Source organism: Bufo bufo, chromosome 8 (genome assembly GCF_905171765.1).
Source record: "Bufo bufo chromosome 8, aBufBuf1.1, whole genome shotgun sequence".
NCBI classification, from domain to species: Eukaryota; Metazoa; Chordata; class Amphibia; order Anura; family Bufonidae; genus Bufo; species Bufo bufo.
The window spans coordinates 92,578,372-92,599,134 of NC_053396.1; the positions used below are offsets into that span (position 1 = coordinate 92,578,372).

The window sequence follows — 20,763 nt, forward strand, 5'->3', positions numbered from 1 at the left end:
ATCAAGCACAAAACATGAGGTAGGCATATCTCTGAGAGAAGTATGTGACCTTCATGGGGTTTGTCACTGCAGCTGCCACAGACTCATGAATGGAAACTCTGCCCATACAGAAACCACACAGAGATAAAACACTGCTGGAGATCTATTAAGACTGCCATTTTATACTCCAGTCTTTAGCTGAAGCGCACTGGAGTACAATGCGCCACAATTATTAAGAGGTGCACGCATATCATTGGACAAATATGATACGTGCCATAATTAGTGACTATAGTGTCCAGTCACATTGTCCAAGTTAGAACAGACTATTAAGACAGTGTCCTCTTCATGCAAGGTCATGTTGTGGCCTTTTATCTCCCATTCACACTATGCAGCATAAATAATTGCTGTTTCTAGGACATATTGCATTTGTTTCACAGATCAGTAAGACCCATCTTTTGGGAATTATTTCATTCATTGGCTTGGTTTTCATTGAAGGCCTCTCTTAATGCTTTGTTGCGCCACTCTTTTATGGTAAATAAGTTACTCCATCAAAGCGTTCTCCTGTTTGTATATCTTTTTGGGCATATAAATGTCATAAAGAGGGGTCAACCATTTATGACTTCCCTCTTAGCAGCTGGTGAATTTAGCACAACCATGTATTATGCCACACACATCTTCTTTAGGCAATGACATCTGATTGTCAGATTGACCTGCAAGTCTGATTAGATGATCTCTCAGCACTTTAATCCTGGAAGGGATTATCTAGTTGGGACAACCATTCAAAAGCGGGCCAGATATGTAAAACAAAGTGTGTTTCGTCTGCATTAGCTTTTAGAATTTACATTATTTAGTTGCAGTATTTCCCTTGCTAGTTACGAAGGGTATCTCCTCCAGTATCAGATAACCATAATGGGCTTGGAATGGGATTCATACTTACTGTGATGAATGCAGTATATATATATGGCCTCTCTTCCTCTGTTGATCTATGACCTTGTGTAAACTAGCTGACTGAAAGGACCATGTGGCTATGGGCATGTTTAAGCAGGTTGGGAGTGCTGGATCTGTCCTATGACAGACACCAGTGGCACCCAACGGATCCCTTTGATAGGGCATTTTAACAGGCAGAATAGAGGTGCAGGATACACTATTTGTCCCTTCAAATATTACCGAATTACCGATAGAAATGTGTTGCCATATATTTGTAATTTGCTGTTTTGCTTTCATTTTGTTATAGTTAAGGATTTTATGGTACTTTCCAAGTGGCTGCAGAGTAATTCATTAATCATAATAATAACATTGGGTCGGGCATGAGGTCATATAATGAAGGTTCTTTGTTTTATGGGAAGCCTACCCTAGGGACTCCACACCCAGAGCAGAGCTCAATATCTGAATATTGATTGTCTAGTCATGGGAGATTGACTAAGTGAAGCAGAAAACTGTAGTTTATACAAGAGCCTGAGGCAAGAACCAAGACTAGGGTGGGGGATGTAGGACCTGATTGATGTGTATTCATTGATGGATTCAATTTACCGTATGGTCAGTTGTACAGAGAACTGTTCAGTTAGCATGCAGGCATTAAAGGGTATACATGGTTGTGGCGGTAAGCGCATTTAGGCTGGCACAAAGAAAAAATGCACAAGGCACCATCTCAGTACAGAACCTAGACATACACATAACATTAAATGGATTTAACAGAATAGAGATTTAATATAGCAAGCATCCTGAGACCTTAGGTTTAATAGTAATATTTTTTTTTTTGCCTTCATTGTCTAGGACAATCAGTTTTTCCTTGATCAGAACTCCTTGTAGTAAGACATCTCCAAAACTTGACTAATGTGGAAGCTAAATATGTTTTTCATAGGTTTTCTGTTTGTGCCCTTTCTATAACACTTCCCACAGGAAAACTACTTTACAGTAAAATCCTCTAGGCACAGGACATTTCTACCTTCTTAGTCGGCTTTATTACTTACCACAGTCCTCCAGGAGGCAATGTGTCGCTTCTAATCCCAAAGGTTCAGGGCAGGCACAGGTAAACTGTGATTAACCCATCCCCATTGGGACAGGCCAATGCTTTGAAAAATGAATACAGCTGGTAGACAAAGAAATGTCTATATATAGTGTATTTATTAGCTTTCAGCATAAGCTTGGAATTAATACATCTGGCCAAAATAAAAAATGACACAACTACAAGATGGATGGATAATCGCCTTAGTGTCACAGAGAGTAGGAGGCAGACAGATAGTGAACCTATTGATTGATAACATATTTAGCTTGACCATTCCTTCTGGTTGGCACCCTAATGAGTCAAACATTTTAACCAGAAGGCACACTTGAAATGTAATAGAGTGCCAACCAGTAGTCCCTACAGTCTATACAATATGACTACAGGAAGGACGACTATATAAAAAACCACACATCCAATATGTATAAAATATATCAATCTTTATTTAGCAACACAACATTACCACTTGGAACTGAACCCGAGTTTGGGAAATGTTTTTTTACAGTACAAATTAATTTATGAGAAAAACAGATAGCTTCAGGCAAAGCAGTTTGACCAAGGATTGGTCAACAAAGTCCCCAGCAAACCCAGAATTGAGGAATATATAAATATCGAAAGAGGTTTCTGGTCAGATTATTGCACTAAGAAGGCTATTCTTGGTTTTAACGGGGTATAACTCTTGCATAGGGAAGGCTCACCTTCCAAACTAAGCCAGACAGGACAAGCTTTTCAGATTTGGATGGCCTCAAACCTGCATGGGGTTTGCAGAGGCTGTTGGCATGACAGAGTGCGAGGGTCTCGGAAATATAATCATCAGATGAGAAACTACTGGGTGCGATCTGACTCATGTAGTCACTCTTAAAAGCAGATGTCAGTCCTGGTAGCCAGCAAAATCAGATTATCCAGGGAAGATGGGAAATTCTGACTTAATATTTATGACAGCTGCATAAGCTTTCCCAGCTTCTTGTTTCCTCCTCATATATGAGAGGAGGAGATAGAAAGGACAAAGCAGCTGTTGGCTGCATAGTTCTCTCAGTAAACAGGCAAAGCGATTCAAGATTGCTCTGACAGATCATTAACAGATTCAGGAATCTGTGTAGGCATCACTATGGTATCTCAGAGGCATGGGGAGGTGCAGATATAAACAGCACATTTTATTCAGACCAGCAGGGATAGCTTGCAAGAGAGCTATAACCTAGTTTGACATCGTTAGGGCAGTGCTGGAGCTGTGGCAGAGAAAGAAGTGCATCATGGGTTTGATTAGATATCTGGAAGAGCTAGAAACATACAGGATGGAAACAAACCAGGGAGACTTGTTTACATGGTGAAATCAGTCAGGAGAGTCCAAATTGGAAAAAAAAAAGCACAGGGAAGATAAACATGAAGTAAGTAATTACATAGGAATATCTGCTAAAAACCATAGTAATCCCAGAAAATGCCTTTAAGACTGGCCCTGATGCTGAGGAATTCTGTTGGTGTTTAGTTTGTTAGGCCTCTTTCACACGGGCGTTGCGGAAAAATGTGCGGGTGCGTTGCGGGAACACCCGCGATTTTTCCGCACGAGTGCAAAACATTGTAATGCTTTTTGCACTCGCGTGAGAAAAATCGTGCGTGTTTGGAACCCAAACCAGAACTTCTTCACAGAAGTTCGGGCTTGGGATCGGTGTTCTGTGGATTGTATTATTTTCCCTTAAACCATGGTTATAAGGGAAAATAATAGCATTCTGAATACAGAATGCAAAGTAAAATAGCACTGGAGGGGTTAAAAAAATAATAATAATAATTTAACTCACCTTAATCCACTTGCTCGCGTAGCCCGGCATCTCCTTGTGTCTCCTTTGTTGAAGGACCTGTGGTGAGCATTAATTATAGTTCAAGGACCTGTGATGACGTCACTCCGGTCATCACATGGTACGTCACATGATCTTTTACCATGGTGAATCACGATCATCTCCTAGCAACCGTGCGTAAAAATCGCACCGCATCCGCACTTGCTTGCGGATGCTTGCGATTTTCAAGCAACCCCATTCACTTCTATGGGGCCTGCGTTGCGTGAAAAACGCAGAATATAGAACATGCTGCGATTTTCACGCAACGCATAAGTGGTGCGTGAAAATCACCGCTCATGTGAACAGCCCCATAGAAATGAATAGGTCGGTATTCAGTGCGGATGCAATGCGTTCACCTCCCGCATCGCATCCGCGCGGAATACTCGCTCGTGTGAAAGGGGCCTTAGTGTTAGTATGGAGATTGTGTTGATAGCCTCCAGACATAAATAAATACATTTAGCCTCCATATGCATCTTTCATAACCCATTCCATTCTGTGCTTATTTGCACTATATTTATGTTACCTAAATGCTTCTAGAGAGTGACACCATCATATGGCATTCAATTTGGTGTGCAATTATTATATTTTGTCCGATTCATACTAAATCTACCCTACTCTACTCTACTGTGTTTTGGTACCAGGTAGTTTGTTTTCCACTTTCCTCACCTATAACCACTATCAGTGTAATGAAAGTTCTCTTAGATCAATCACTAGTCAGCAATTTGTTCATATGACTTCATAGTACCGACTTGGCTCATTTGAACCTCCTCAGATCAAGTATCAAAAAAACGCCTCAGGTTGGCCATCCCTGGCCTAGTGGCAAACAAAAAACAGGGTAGAGTTGTGAAAAGACGATTCAGTTAAATGCAGGGGAAAAGGGGCTTAAGTGGTTAGAGAGAGGAAGGAGACTCTGTTTGTCGACACTACCTCAGAGGTAGGGCCTAATAGGAATCCTGTTAGATTTATTTACTCATACATAGTCAGTCCCTCAGTGTACATGTAACAAAAAAGTTCAAATGTCTAAAAAATATATACTGTCAAAGACAAAAGCTTTGAGACCAACATAAATTTTGGTTTCCACAAAGTTGCTGCTTCACCTTATATGTAGAGATGTCGCGAACATAAAATTTTCCATTCGCGAACGGCGAACGCGAATTTCTGCAAATGTTCGCGAACGGGCGAACCGCCATAGACTTCAATAGGCAGGCGAATTTTAAAACCCACAGGGACTCTTTCTAGCCACAGTAGTGATGGTGTTGTTTCAAAGTTGTTTCAAGGGGACACCTGGACTGTGGCATGCCGGAGCGGGATCCATGGCAAAACTCCCATGGAAAATTACATAGTTGACGCAGAGTTGGATTTTAATCCATAAAGGGCATAAATCACCTAACAATCCAATTTTTTTTTGAACAACGTGGTTTAAAACATCCAGTGTGTGTATACGATCAGGTATGATGTTGTATCGATCAGGTAGTGTAAGGGTTACGCCCGCTTCACAGACATTGACAGACCAAACTCCCCTTTTAATGCACTGCAAACAACCGCAAACAGTCCATTTGCCCAACCACAAACTTCCCATTTGCACAAGGTTGGATCCCAAGCTAGCCATGTCCCGTTGATGTCATTAAAGGTTTCTTCCTCCACCCAGCCACGTACAACACCAAGGGTCCTCGAAAGGTGAATTTAATTGATTTTTTGAACGGGGAGATGGTTAAAAAAACGCTGGCTCCCTCCCCTTTGTTTGAATCCACGCCACGGTCACTGCGTCTGCGCCGTGCAATTTACTGTCACACCCGATATGAGTGGTATTTTCTGTAGTTCTCTCTTCTCATCAGTTTAATCCCTGTTATGTCCCCAATCTGGGGTCCATTTTTTTTATTGATTTTTCGAACGGGGAGATGGTTAAAAAAACGCTGGTTCCCTCCCCTTTGTTTGAATCCACTCCACGGTCACTGCGTCTGCACCGTGCAATTTACTGTCACACCCGTGAGTGGTATTTTCTGTAGTACTATTCTCATCAGTTTAATCCCTGTATGGTCCCCAATCTGGGATCCATTTATTAAATTGATTTTTCGAACGGGGAAATGGTTAAAAAAACGCTGGCTCCCTCCCCTTTGTTTGAATCCACGCCACGGTCACTGCGTCTGCGCCGTGCAATTTACTGTCACACCCGATATGAGTTGGTATTTTCTATAGTTCTCTCTTCTCATCAGTTTAATCCCTGTTACGTCCCCAATCTGGGGTCCATTTATTAAATTGATTTTTCGAACGGGGAGATGGTTAAAAAAACGCTGGCTCCCTCCCCTTTGTTTGAATCCACGCCACGGTCACTGCGTGTGCGCCGTGCAATTTATTGTCATACCCGTGAGTGGTATTTTCTGTAGTACTATTCTCATCAGTTTAATCCCTGTATGGTCCCCAATCTGGGATCCATTTATTAAATGGATTTTTCGAACGGGGAGATGGTTAAAAAAACGCTGGCTCCCTCCCCTTTGTTTGAATCCACGGTCACTGCGTCTGCGCCATGCAATTTACTGTCACACCCGATATGAGGGGTATTTTCTGTAGTACTATTCTCATCAGTTTAATCACTGTTACGTCCCCAATCTGGGGTCCATTTATTAAATAGATTTTTCGAACGGGGAGATGGTTAAAAAAACGCTGGCTCCCTCACCTTTGTTTGAATCCACGGTCACTGCGTCTGCGCCGTGCAATTTACTGTCACACCCGATATGAGTGGTATTTTCTGTAGTACTATTCTCATCAGTTTAATCCCTGTTATGTCCCCAATCTGGGGTCCATTTATTAAATTGATTTTTTGAACGGGGAGATGGTTAAAAAAACGTTGGCTCCCTTCCCTTTGTTTGAATCCACACCACGGTCACTGCGTCTGCGCCGTGCAATTTACTGTCACACCCGATATGAGTGGTATTTTCTGTAGTACTATTCTCACCAGTTTAATCCCTGTTATGTCCCATATCAGGGATTGCCTTTTGTGAAAAAAAATTTAGGCCGGGTACCTTCGACTGCCTTCACAGTGACAGACCAAACTCTGATACACCAAACTGAATTGATTTTAGGAACCGGGAGATGGAAAAAGCAGCTTGGTCGGTCCGCTTACTCCCAAGTTGGGGCACTGCGCGTGCACGGAGCAATGTGCTGTTACACCCTATATGAGTGGTGTCTTAACTAGTACTATTCCTATCAGTTTAATCCCTGTTACGTTCCCTATCCAGGGACGTGTGTCAAATTTATTAACCATTGTCGAATTAACGAACCATTACGACATCCTGCAATAATTTAGTTCTGAGCTATGTGCTTGCTTTGTATTGGAATTGATGGGGATTTTTTAAATTGTCTGCATTATTTCTAATAAACTATTAAGAGACTTTATTATGATTTTTTTATTTTATGTATTAAAAACCCACCCATACAACTTAAAAAATAAAATAAAAAAATGTATGTTTTTTCTATGAAAAATTATCCAGCCGATCGCTTTTGGTCTGATCATAATGAAGCAACGGCCTTATCATCTGGGGTGTGGCAACATTGCCAACACACTCATAGAGGTGATGATCGCTTCATTGTGATACGCAAGCCCCTTCACCACAACAAGGTAACGATCACGAAGGGGAATTGACACTTGTATGTGCCTTTTTTTTTTGTTTTTGCAGCCACAGTGCAGCACCAGAGGCCAGAAAAATTAAGCATGTACACATGCCTGAAAAATAATGTTATTGTTGCAGCCGCTGTTGTAGCAGCGGCCGGAAAAATTGATGTTTTCAAGGCAGAAAGGTGACTAAAATATTGCGGTTTGAACCCTAGTTGGTGGCGGAGAATTCACGAAAGTCATCCGGTATGCAGACATTAAATACAGCAGCGTGGGGACCATTTTGAGGCCAAGGCATGTCATCAGGCCTTTTGTTAGTCAAACGTATCCCTTCGGGACCCATGCCTCATTCATCTTAATGAAGGTGAGGTAATCAACACTTTTTTGACCGAGGCGACTTCTTTTGTCAGTGACAATGCCTCCTGCTGCACTGAAGGTCCTTTCTGACAGGACACTTGAAGCGGGGCAGGCCAGAAGTTCTATTGAAAACTGGGATAGCTCAGGCCACAGGTCAAGCCTGCACACCCAGTAGTCAAGGGGTTCATCGCTCCTCAGAGTGTCGATATCTGCAGTTAAGGCAAGGTAGTCTGCTACCTGTCGGTCGAGTCGTTCTCTAAGGCTGGATCCCGAAGGACTGTGGCGATGTGTAGGACTAAAAAAGCTCTGCATGTCCTCCATCAACAACACATCTGTAAAGCGTACTGTCCTTGCCGCCGTGGTCGTGGTAGGAGGAGGATTACTTTCACCTCTTCCCCTGTTAGATTCCCGTTGTGCTGTGACATCCCCCTTATAAGCTGTGTAAAGCATATTTTTTAGTTTTGTTTTGAACTGCTGCATCCTTTCTGACTTTCGGTAATTTGTTAACATTTCCGCCACTTTCTGCTTATACCGGCGGTCTAGTAGCATGGCCACCCAGTACAGGTCGTTCTCCTTCATCCTTTTTATACGAGGGTCCCTCAACAGACATGACAGCATGAAAGACCCCATTTGTACAAGGTTGGATGCCGAGCTACTCATTTCCCGTTCCTCGCCCTCACTGATGTCATTGACCCGGCGAACGCGAACAAGCTATGTTCGCCGGGAACTATTTGCCGGCGAACTATTCGGGACATCTCTACTTATATGGTGGCAATTTGCATTAACTCTAGATTGTTATGAAGAGTAATCTGATGAATTGCAGTTAATTTCAAAGTCATTCCTTGCCATTAAAAGTAACTTGATACAAAAAAAAAACATTTCCACTGCTACAAAATGACCTAACATTGGTTCAGTGATCTGAATGGCAGCTTAACCACCTAGGGTCTAAATTAGGCAACATGTGTTGAACTGTAAGAATCCCCTTATCACTTCACTCTTGGAAGAGTTTGTTGGTCTGTCACTGGTCAAATTCAGCATAGTGGGAGATACTTAGAGACCATCTAGGACACATGGAGGAGTCACTGCAGAGTCTTCCAGGCGGCAAAAAAGTATGGAATCTCAATATAGTATGAAGTAGTGTACACGGGTCGCAGAGGGAACAAATAACCTCCTCTAGGTCATAATCAGAATGATGGCTAGATTTACGGATCCAATAAATAATATATCTTAATAAAACAAGACAAATTATGTCTGGGAGATTCACCCCTTCATTTTAGCTAGTGGCCATGAGTTTTCTGATACCAATTCTTGGGCACCTAGCTCATTCATTCTATTTCTTGCTTTAACTTCATCATAGTTTTCTGCAGATGATAGTTCTCTCATGAGCTTTACCAAATCTTTAGTGACCGCAGTACATGTGTCCATGTTCCTTACAATATCCTGGGAAGGTGTCGTAAATGACCGCAGGTTGACATATGCTGCCATAAGCTCTGATTCAGATTCTTCTACCGTCTCTACCATATCACTCAAGTTCCCTTTTATACTTTCTTGCTTTAGCTTTTTACGAATGTCTTTAATGTATCATTTCCATTTATCATACATTCTGGCAAACTTTTTTCCTTTCAGTGCTGCTTCTTGCTCCAAATTTTCCAGCATCTTTGGGGTCGGTTTTCTGGCAAGTGATGAACGCATCTTAGTTCATCTGCTTGGGCTACATTTGCTTGAGGCATGACTAATGCTGCGTCAGACTCTTCTACCTCAGACAGGTTCCCTTGCTCTTCCCCCTCTACTCTATCTATCTTTGTATCCTCTAACAGTGACATGGTAATACTAGTTTCAGACATTTTACATTAAATGCAATACTACAATCAATATGAATATTAACAGTCCTTTCACTTTAAATGCAATACTGACAAATGCAGAAATAAAAGACTGTCACTTTAAATACAACAGTGATAAATACAGGCAATAAATGACTTTCACTTTAAATGCTTTAGAGTTCGTATACTACAGACTGTTCTTTATTTTTATTTAAAGTCTCTTATTTCTGAACACAAAAAATGTCTCTTTATGCCAAAGCCTATATGCAATGTTAAGTAATAAAAGGAAAGCTCTGACCTTATTCTGAAGAGCAGGAACAAATGTCAATCTTAAGGGAGACGTGTTTTTTCTTGATATGATGGGATGCTCTGTGATGACTTGCCATGCTCTGTGCAGACTTGCGATGCTTTGTGCTGACTTGCGATGCGCTGGCTTGGATACGCTGCTGCAGGCTTTGAGCCTAGTGGCGGGTAGCTAGCTGGCTAGCGGTGCAGGCACTCTAGCTCTGGACTTTGGCCTCCCACCATGTGTCTCTTTCTCTCTTTAGAGATCGCAGTAGGGTTGGCGCTCTTTCTCTGACTATTTTGCCTTTGCCGTTCTGCCACTTTAGGAGTCGTCTACAGTTTGACTAATGCTTATGTTCTATGGCCTTTATGGTAGCTCCGCTGAGATGTCTTTGCTTGCTCACTCAGGGAACAGTTGCTGTGTGGCGGGATATACTGGTGGTCTGCTGCTCTAATGCTCTCTTTACTGTGCAAGTTGAGGAGTACTACCGCTTTGCCCTCTGAGGGCAATAGTTCCACTGTGGCAGGCGCAGCACTATGAAGTGCCTTTTGCGCTGTGGCATTAGAAGAATTTTGGTATCTCTGACTTTTAGTCTAACCAGACTGTCTATTACTCTGTAATTCCTCTAGCGCCGTTCTATGGAAACAGTAGGTTTAAAGAGCACACCAAATGCTTGAAATAACTTCTTTATTAACTTCAACTTTTCTTCATATAACACTGCCGTCTCCGCAGCAGATAGTCCATGTACATAACACGTGTTGAAAAGATATCACAAAATGGTGGTATGATTAAGATGGTAGTTCAACTGTTCAATCTTGTCATTCAACATAAAATGGTGGATATATTTCTCTCTTGAGTATCTGTACTGTCACTTTAAGTTATTTAAGCACTTTAAGATCTCGCTGAGAGGTATATCTGAGGTCTAACTAATAGTTCTGCTTGCTCAACTTGGTTTGCAGTTTGCAGTATGCAATTGCTTATGATCTGGTATGAGCAGTTCGCAGTTTGTATTTGTATGGAATCTGGTTTGTATGCTTCCCATTTGTAGCTTGTAATTTGTATTTGGTGGAACTGTAAGTAAACACATATATAACTGGTTCAGTATACAGTTCTAATCACAATATTAACAATATAAACATTAGTGATGAGCGGCAGGGGTCATATTCGAATTCGCGATATTTTGCGAATATTTTGCAGAATATTCGTCGAATATTCGCAAATTCGAATATTCGCTATATTCAACGATTTTTTTACTCGAAAAATCGGCAAGGTAATCGTGTAATATGCAAATTTTTATTGCTAATTTTTCAACTTACAACTATTAGACAAAGAAAATTATAGCACTATAATAGCTAAATTGCTCTATATTAGTTTTTTTTTTTTTTTGAATATTCGCTATATTGCTATAACTTTGTTTTTTCGAATATTTGTAATATTCTAAAACAAGAATATATAGCAATATAGTGAATATTCGAAAAAAATATGAATATAGAGCAATTTAGCTAATATAGTGCTATAATCATCTTTGTCTAATAGTTGTAAGTCTAAAAAAATTACAACTATTAAAAAAAAAGATTATAGCACTATTTTAGCTAAATTGCTCTATATTCTTTTTTTTTTTGAATATTCGCTATATTGATATAACTTCGTTTTTTTGAATATTCGTAATGTTCTAAAACAAGAATATATAGCAATATAGCGAATATTCAAAAAAAAAAACGAATATAGAGCAATTTAGCTAATATAGTGCTATAATCTTCTTTGTCTAATAGTTGTAATTTTTTTCTCATCTGAAGTTCAGATTGGAAAAAAATTACAACTATTAAAAAAGAAGATTATAGCACTATATTAGCTAAATTGCTCTATATTCGTTTTTTTCGAATATTCGCTATATTGCTATAACTTTGTTTTTTCGAATATTCGTAATATTCTAAAACAAGAATATATAGCAATATAGCGAATATTCGAAAAAAAAATAATATAGAGCAATTTAGCTAATATAGTGCTATAATCTTCTTTGTCTAATAGTTGAAAAATTTGCATTACGAAAATTCGCAAACAACAATACTCCTAAAGTCAAATATACTGTAGCCTTCTCATTGGCCCACAAGCTAGAAGCAGAGAGGGATCATGCGTACTGATTAAAAAAAAAATCGAATATTCAAAATTCCGAATATATATCACTATATTTGAAATATTCGCGAATTTTCGAAGTACCTATATTAGCGATAAAAATTCGAAATTCGAATATTCGTGATCAACACTAAGAAACATTATATAACTGTTCTAAATACCTATTTTGGCCTCTTGTTCCCATAAAACTGGACTCTGACTGGAACTGTGTGTCTGTTCAGCTCCTCTCTCTGGTGAGTAATGATTCCAGCAGCTCCTGCTAGGGGAATTCACCCACACAAGCTGTGTGTGAGGCTGGCTGTGATTGGTGAACACTCTTGCTGTGTGAGAAGCTGACTTTGATTGGTCTAGACTATTGCTCAGCAACAACAGATTAACACTATGCTTTCTGTTGTTTCTGCTGTGTCACTGAGCTTACCTTACATTACAAAATGAATCTTAAAGGCATATTATCTTTTTCTGCTTCTGTGAACACAAAATATAACAGTTATATGACATCCAAAACATGATATCACAGTAAATAACTCTGCTTTTGTCTTTAACACATAAACATAGGAACTGTATTAAGGCTATTGGCAGGTCTAGCTGTATACACATATAAGCTAAACTAGCAACCTAGGACAGGTCCTAGCTGGCCCGCTTCAACATTGGATCTCACAAACGGAAAGCCAAAACACGAGTGTGAAAGTAGCCTAATATTCTGAAATAAACAAGCTCAGTCAGTGGAAAAATGAAAATCCTATATCTTTCAGAATATAGCAACACAAAATGAAATGCTCAATTTAGTTTTATTGTGACTAAGGCCTTATTTACATGTCAGTGTTCGGCCAGTGATTTCCATCAGGAATGGAGGCTACATAAAGATAAGGTAATGGAAAAGACATGGAAAGACTTGCACCTGTTCTTTGTTTAGACCTGCCCCTGGTTTGGCTCACAATCACTAATGGAAATCACTGACCAAACACATTGAATAAGGCCTAAAGGTGGATTTACACCTTGCAATAATTGGGCAGATTATCAGGAACGAACATTCCTGTGAACGCTCGTTCCCAACAAAATTTCCAGTGTAAAGGTGCTGCCGGGTGATCCTGTCGTTCGTGCTGATCGTGCAACAGATCGTGCTGTGTAAACAGCGATCAGCTGCCCAGAAACGATGCGGCTCTATGAGAATGAGCGATCGCAATAGTAATCCCTCATCTTCATACTGTGGATTAGAAAGAATGAAGCAAATAAACTGCAGAACTGCCACCCCCCCCCCCCAAAAAAAAAATTTGATAAACTTTTTCACTACGTTACATGTGCCCCAAAATGTTGCCATTAAAAATAAAATAAACTAATTATGACATGGCATGTTGTATTAAGAGGGTATTCTCCCCATACACCATTCTTCTGAAGGGCAATACCTCCAACATAATGTGCCAGCAAAGAACCAAACTGCTGCAAGCATAGTCCCTGTGCCTCCATACTATGTCTTACACCATACAACCTCCTGCACACTGTTTTGCCTGAGGTCTAATCCATATAAAACAGGAGCCTCCCTTTAGGGTAGATCCACATGGGACATCCTATGAGGATTTTGCAATTGATCTGCAGCCAATATGCCGCAGATTTCATATTGCAAAGGGTACAATCCACAGTTTAAATCTGCAGCATAAATTGAAATGCTGCATCAGTGCTCCACTCTTCCATGTTCATTACAATTTAGATACATTCAGATACTGCAAATTTTACCACAATTCTTACGCATTACAGGAAATTGATAAAATTGCCTTATATGGTCAAACAATTGACTTTAACCCATTGTTTGGAATTAGGTTGTGTCATATGCTTGTGCAAATCTTGCCTGGGTTGGTTTAAAGCATATGGTGAACCTTAACTTATCTCTCAATGGCACATCCATTGCCTTTGTTAAAACCTAATTCCACTGGAAAGACTTGCAGGGATCCCTGGATCAACAGGTCCACCTAGCTAAGGTTAGGTAACTACTGTCTCTCACCTTATTGCTAATCTCCTTTCGCCTCTTTTTTTTATCAACTTCACCCCTGTTTTAGTTAAAGGGGTTGTCCCACAAAAAAACGATTCCACAGCTACCATATCCTTCATTCAAAAAACGCTTCAAAGGCGCTCCATGGATGCACTAAGTGGTGGCAGCGGTATCGCAGCAGAACCGCAAAGTCTTCCGCATAGAAGAAAGCACTGTAATAAATGTAATGATACTGCGCTCTGGGACTCTAAATATATTTAAATTAATGCAGGGGTGTCGTAGGTTAATACAATCCAGCACATGAATATACACTATTGTTCAAGTCTCTATCTGGCTTTGCCAGTGTACCTGCAGTGTAGACTCCTGTTTGTATGCTGATCCTCCTGCTTGTGCTCTGATATTTGGTGCAATGGTTCGTCTTCCTGAAGTCAGGGATTGCCGATTAAAGGATTATTACTCGCCGAATCATCGATGCTGAAGTCCGGGGAATAAGGCAGTCCAGGTATCGTGTAGGTCAGCGTGCAGCTTCACGCCCCGGCCGGTGACGCGATGCTAAAGCCGGTAGAGGTTAGACAAATTTTTTAGCGCTCACTAGGAGCAATGAGTGACGTCACTACCGCGGTCATCAATGACCACAGGTGCCAGGTATCTCTTCACCAACGCGTTTCGAACAGACGTCTGTTCGAAACACGTTGGAGAAGAGATACCTGGCACCTGTGGTCATTGATGACCGCGGTAGTGACGTCACTCATTGCTCCTAGTGAGCGCTAAAAAATTTGTCCAACCTCTACCGGCTTTAGCATCGCGTCACCGGCCGGGGCGTGAAGCTGCACGCTGACCTACACGATACCTGGACTGCCTTATTCCCCGGACTTCAGCATCGATGATTCGGCGAGTAATAATCATTTAATCGGCAATCCCTGACTTCATGAAGACGAACCATCGCACCAAATATCAGAGCACAAGCAGGAGGATCAGCATACAAACAGGAGTCTACACTGCAGGTACACTGGCAAAGCCAGATAGAGACTTGTACAATAGTGTATATTCATGTGCTGGATTGTATTAACCTACGACACCCCTGCATTAATTTCAATATATTTAGAGTCCCAGAGCGCAGTATCATTACATTTATTACATATCCTTCATTCGCATGATGTGATAAATTCAGGGACCCACTGAGTTCTAGTCAAGGTTTTACTTTGGCCACTTTAATCTTTCCTTTTTAATCCCTCCTTTTGCATTTTTCCTTTTTGTTTAGTTTTGATTCACTTCTTTGGTTGCTATCCCCAGTGTTTGTTTCTTTTAATTAGTAAAAGTTTGGAGTGGTCTTTGATTGGAGTTAGGGGGCTTTTTGCTGTTTTAGTTTGTTCTAGTTGACAATTAGTGTAACTGCACACAATGTGGAATTACGGGAGGTTTTTCTGAGTGGATTTTCGTGTAGAACCTAATACAGCACCAGCAAAGTGAATTTGCCAAATATCATATACACTTTGCTTATTTTTTACGTGTGGAAATTGACCTGACGTGCAGATTTTAAAATCCACAGCATGTCATTTGTGATTCCACACCTTATGAAGAGTCATGGTTTTCCTCATAGACTTCAATGGGGTTGTTACACAAATAGAAAATCCACAACAAAAACCACATAAAAACTGCAGAAAAAAATGCAGCAAACCCACAATAAATAGTGCATATTTAGGGCTCATGCACACGACCGCGGGGTGTTTTACGATCCACAAATTGCGGATTTGCAAAACATGGATACCAGCTGTGTGCATTCCGCATTTTGTAGAACGGAATGGCCAGCCCCTAATAGAACAGTTATATCCTTGTCCGTAATGCGGACAATAATAGGACATGCAGACATACGGACATGGTGTGTGACATAAGTGGTGTACCCCAAGGTTCAGTGCTGGGTCCTCTATTATTTAATAGCACCATTTCTATTTTTGCGGATGACACTCAGCTGTGTAGTACTGTGCAGTCTATGGAAGATGTCCATAAAATACAAGCTGACTTGAACACTCTGAGTGATTGGGCATCAACTTGGCAAATGAGGTTCAATGTGGATGAATGTAAAGTTCTGCATCTTGGTAGTAATAATCTCAGTGCTTCATATGTCCTAGGGGATGTAACACTGCGAGAGTCACTTATACAGAAGGATTTGGGTGTCCTTTTAGATGGTAGATTCAATAACAGCATACAATGTCAATCAGCTGCTTCTAAGGCCACCAGGATATTGGCATGGACTCTCGGGGCAGGGATGTAATACTACCACTTTACAAAGCGTTGGTGCAGCCTCATCTGGAATATGCAGTTCAGTTCTGGGCACCAGTCCATAGAAAGGACTCACTACAGCTGGAAAAAGTACAGAGGAGAGCGACTAAGCTGATAAGGGGCATGGAGGGTCTTAGTTATGAAGAAAGATTAAAAGAATTGAATTTATTTAGTCTTGAGAAGAGACGTCTAAGGGGGGACATGATTAACCTATACAAATATATAAATGGGCCATGCAAGAAATATAGAGAAAAACTGTTCCATGTAAAATGTGCTCAAAAGACAAAGGGCACTGCCTCCGACTGGAGAAAAAAAATTTCAGTCTCCAGAAGCGTCAAAACTTCTTTACTGTAAGAACTGTGAATCTGTGGAATAGACTTCCTCAGGATGTGGTCACAGTTTTAAAAAGGGTTTAGATGAATTCTTAAAAGTAAATGACATTAAAGGGGTTGTCTCATCATGCACAATGGGGGCATATCGCTAGGATCGAGAACGGAGTCCCGCAAGGTGGTGGCTGGTGGAGGACTCCGGTCCGGCCACCACCAAGCCGGCTCCCCATAGAAGTGAGCGGGAGCGTACCACGCATGCGCGGCCCCCGATCCCATTCATTTCTATAGGGCTGACGGAAATAGCCGAGCCAGCGCTCGGCTATTTTTACCAGCCCCATAAAAAATTAATGATGGGGGGCTGCACATGTGCAGTGTGCCTTCCTTCACTTGCGGGGCCCCATTCTCAATATAGGTGCAGGTCCCAGCGGTGGGACCCGCACCTATAAGACAATGGGGACATATCCTAGCGATATGCCCTCATTGTCCATGATGAGACAACCCTTTTAATGCTTATGAAAATGTGTAGAAAGCTGAGTCTCATTTCCTTCTGGGATTCGCGTCCCCACCCATCCCTTGGTTGAACTTGATGGACTTATGTCTTTTTTCAACCGTATTAACTATGAATGCACACTGAGTCATTTCAGTTTTTTTTGCAGCCCTATTGAAGTGAATGTTTCTGCATTCAGGCTGCAAAAAACCCCAGAATGGACACAGAAAAAAAAAATGTTTGTGCGCATAAGCCCTTTAATGCGGATTTCATGCAGATTTTCTGCATACAAATACGCTTCATGTACATGTAGCCTCAAAGTCCTATCATTATGTAATATTACACTACCTGTGATGTCCTGACTCTGTTCCCTAAAACAGTCTAAAGTCTCAACTCTTTCTGCAGCTACAGCACCCTCTGCACTATAATTGATCGGTATGGTGTAAGGACATTTTCACTGCCTGGCCCTGTCAGTCAAAGTGGAGAGGGCGCGGCAGTTGCAGAGAGAGAGAGAGCCAAGCCTCTAGGTGTAATAGCAACACCCCAGTGGATATAAAAAGACTACACACCCCTGTTGCACCTAGAGGCTTATTTACATACAGTGTATATAAAAAGTCTACACACCCCTGTTAAAATGTCATGTTTCTGTGATGTAAAAAAATGAGACAAAGATTTCAGAACTTTTTCCACCTTTAATGTGACCTATAAACTGTACAACTCAATTGAAAAACAAACAAATCTTTTAGGTAGAGGGAAGAAAAAATATAAAAATAAAATAATGTGGTTGCATTTGCACACCCTTAAACTAATACTTTGTTGAAGCACCTTTTGATTTTATTACAGCACTCAGTCTTTTTGGGTATGAGTCTATCAGCATGGCACATTTTGACTTTGCAAGATTTGCCCACTCTTCTGTGCAAAAATACTCCAAATCGGTCAGATTGCGAGGGCATCTCCTGGGCACAGCCCTCTTCAGATCACCCCACAGATTTTCAATCGGATTTAGGTCTGGGCTCTGGCTGGCCCATTCCAAAACTTTAATCTTCTTTTGGTGAAGCCATTCCTTTGTTGATTTGGATGTATGCTTTGGGTCGTTGTCATGCTGAAAGATGAAGCTCCTCTTCATGTTCAGCTTTCTAGCAGAAGCCTGAAGGTTTTGTGCCAATATTGACTGGTATTTGGAACTGTTCATAATTCCCTCTAGCTTAACTAAGGCCCCAGTTCCAGCTGAAGAAAAACAGCCCCAAATCATGACGCTGCAACCACCATGCTTCACTGTGGGTATGGTGTTCTTTTGGTGATGTGCAGTGTTGTTTTTGCGCCAAACATATCTTTTGGAATTATGGCCAAAAAGTTCAACCTTGGTTTCATCAGACCATAACACCTTTTCCCACATGCTTTTGGGAGACTTCAGATGTATCTTTGCAAAATGTAGCCTGGCTTGGATGTTTTTCTTCGTAAGAAAAGGCTTTCGTCTTGCCACTCTACCCCATAGCCCAGACATATGAAGAATACGGGAGATTGTTGTCACATGTACCACACAGCCAGTACTTGCCAGATATTCCTGCAGCTCCTTTAATGTTGCTGTAGGCCTCTTGGTAGCCTCCTAGACCAGTTTTCTTCTTGTCTTTTCATCAATTTTGGAGGGACGTCCAGTTCTTGGTAATGTCACTGTTGTGCCATATTTTCTTCACTTGATGATGACTGTCTTCACTGTGTTCCATGGTATATCTAATGCCTTGGAAATTCTTTTGTACTCTTCTCCTGACTGATACCTTTTAACAATGAGATCCCTCTGATGATTTGGAAGCTCTCTGTGGACCTTGGCTTTTGCTGTGGGATGCGACTAAGAAAATTTCAGGAAAGACCAACTAGAGCAGCTGAACTTTATTTGGGGTTAATCAGAGGCACTTTAAATGATGGCAGGTGTATGCTGACTCCTATTTAACATGATTTTGAATGTGATTACTTAATTCTGAACACAGCTACATCCCCAGTTATAAGAGGGTCTGCACACTTATGCAACCACATTATTTTTATTTTTTTTGCCTAACAGATTTCAGGTTTTTTTTTTTAATTGAGTGGTACAAAGGTGGAAAAAGTTCTGAAATGATTTATCTTTGTCTCACTTTTTTTTACAGCACAGAAACCTGAGATTTTAACAGGGGTGTGTAGACTTTTTATATCCTCTGTATATTAAAACTAAATTTTTCTCAGCAATGTGGGCACATATAAACATGGGACCAAAATATGCCCTTCAAAGTTAATAATACACAACCTGAAATAGGTTCTGTAGTTATATTGATTGGTGAAGTATCACTAGGCTATGTAGTCACTGTGTGCTATATAGTCAAGTCCCTACTACTCTGAGCATCTCCATAGAAACAGAGGAAACGTGTGTATGACGCTTATTAGTCACCTTTTTAACTTTTGACTTTTTGGAAAGGCCTTTTAAGATTGGGAGTAAAATTATTAGTAAAGTAAGCATAGTGTTTTATCCTCCACACATATACACGTAGCCTGTTTTTGTAAAAATACAGAACTGACCCCACTATATTCAACTTTAAGACTAGGCTCAGACAGCACAGTTTAATACATCCCCTCCTTGTAACCACTTCTTTTTTTGGCTACAAAATTGCACAGTGTTAACCTTAGGCTACTTTCACACTAGCGTTGGGGCTCCGCTTGTGAGCTTCGTTTGAAGGGTCTCACAAGCGGCCCCGAACGGATCCGTCCAGCCCTAATGCATTCTGAGTGGACGCGGATCCGCTTAGAATGCATCAGTCTGGCAGCGTTCAGCCTCCGCTCCGCTCAGCAGGCGGACACCCGAACGCTGCTTGCAGCGTTCGGGTGTCCGCCTGGCCGTGCGGAGGCAAACAGATTCGTCCAGAATTACAATGTAAGTCAATGGGGACGGATCCGTTTGAAGTTGACACAATATAGCTCAATTTTTAAACGGATCCGTCCCCCATTGACTTTCAATGTAAAGTCTGGACGGATCCGTCTGAACTACTTTCAGACTTAGAATTTTTTCTAAACTATAATACAGACGGATCCGCTCTGAACGCTAGTGTGAAAGTAGCCTAAGGCTACTGGTTTAAAGTTGCATAAAAGTCACAACCACAGTGCTACTTCTGAAATTCTGTATGGGTACTATGATCTTAAAGGGAACTTGTCATCAACTTTATGCTGACCGTACTGAGGGCAGTATAAAGTAGTGACAGAAATGCTGATTTCATCGGTGTGTCACACATCAGTTAAAAGCAAGTGGTTGCCGAGAACCAGCTTTATAATCATTGCAGACTGGGCCTGGAAAAGAGTCCCGGCCACCTGAGAAGAGTCCTGGTTATTCATGAATTCCTGCTCTCCTGCCACCTGCTGATGACTGACAGACTTCTACCTAGTTTTCTCCCTTTCTCTCTAGGAGAGAACTGCCAATCAGCAGCAGATGGTCGGGGAGAGCTGGAGATTATGGATAACCATTTTTAATAACAAACAAAAGGATCCCTCAGGAGGTTGCGACGCTATATATATTATACAGAAGGGTTAAATGGTCACTCGGACCTTAGCGTAACTTTTGCAACCTCTCTGACTAGTAATCATAAAATTTTTGTATTTATTAATCACTCTTTAAAAAATACATATACTACTTGGGAACTCGCTACTT

General features: G+C 41.0%; 1 protein-coding gene across 2 annotated transcripts in view; it reads left to right on the top strand.

Annotated features, from left to right (window-relative positions):
- Nucleotides 1–20,763, top strand: part of DLG3 (discs large MAGUK scaffold protein 3) — a 533,344-nt gene that overhangs the window by 295,390 nt on the left and 217,191 nt on the right. The window lies entirely within an intron of this gene.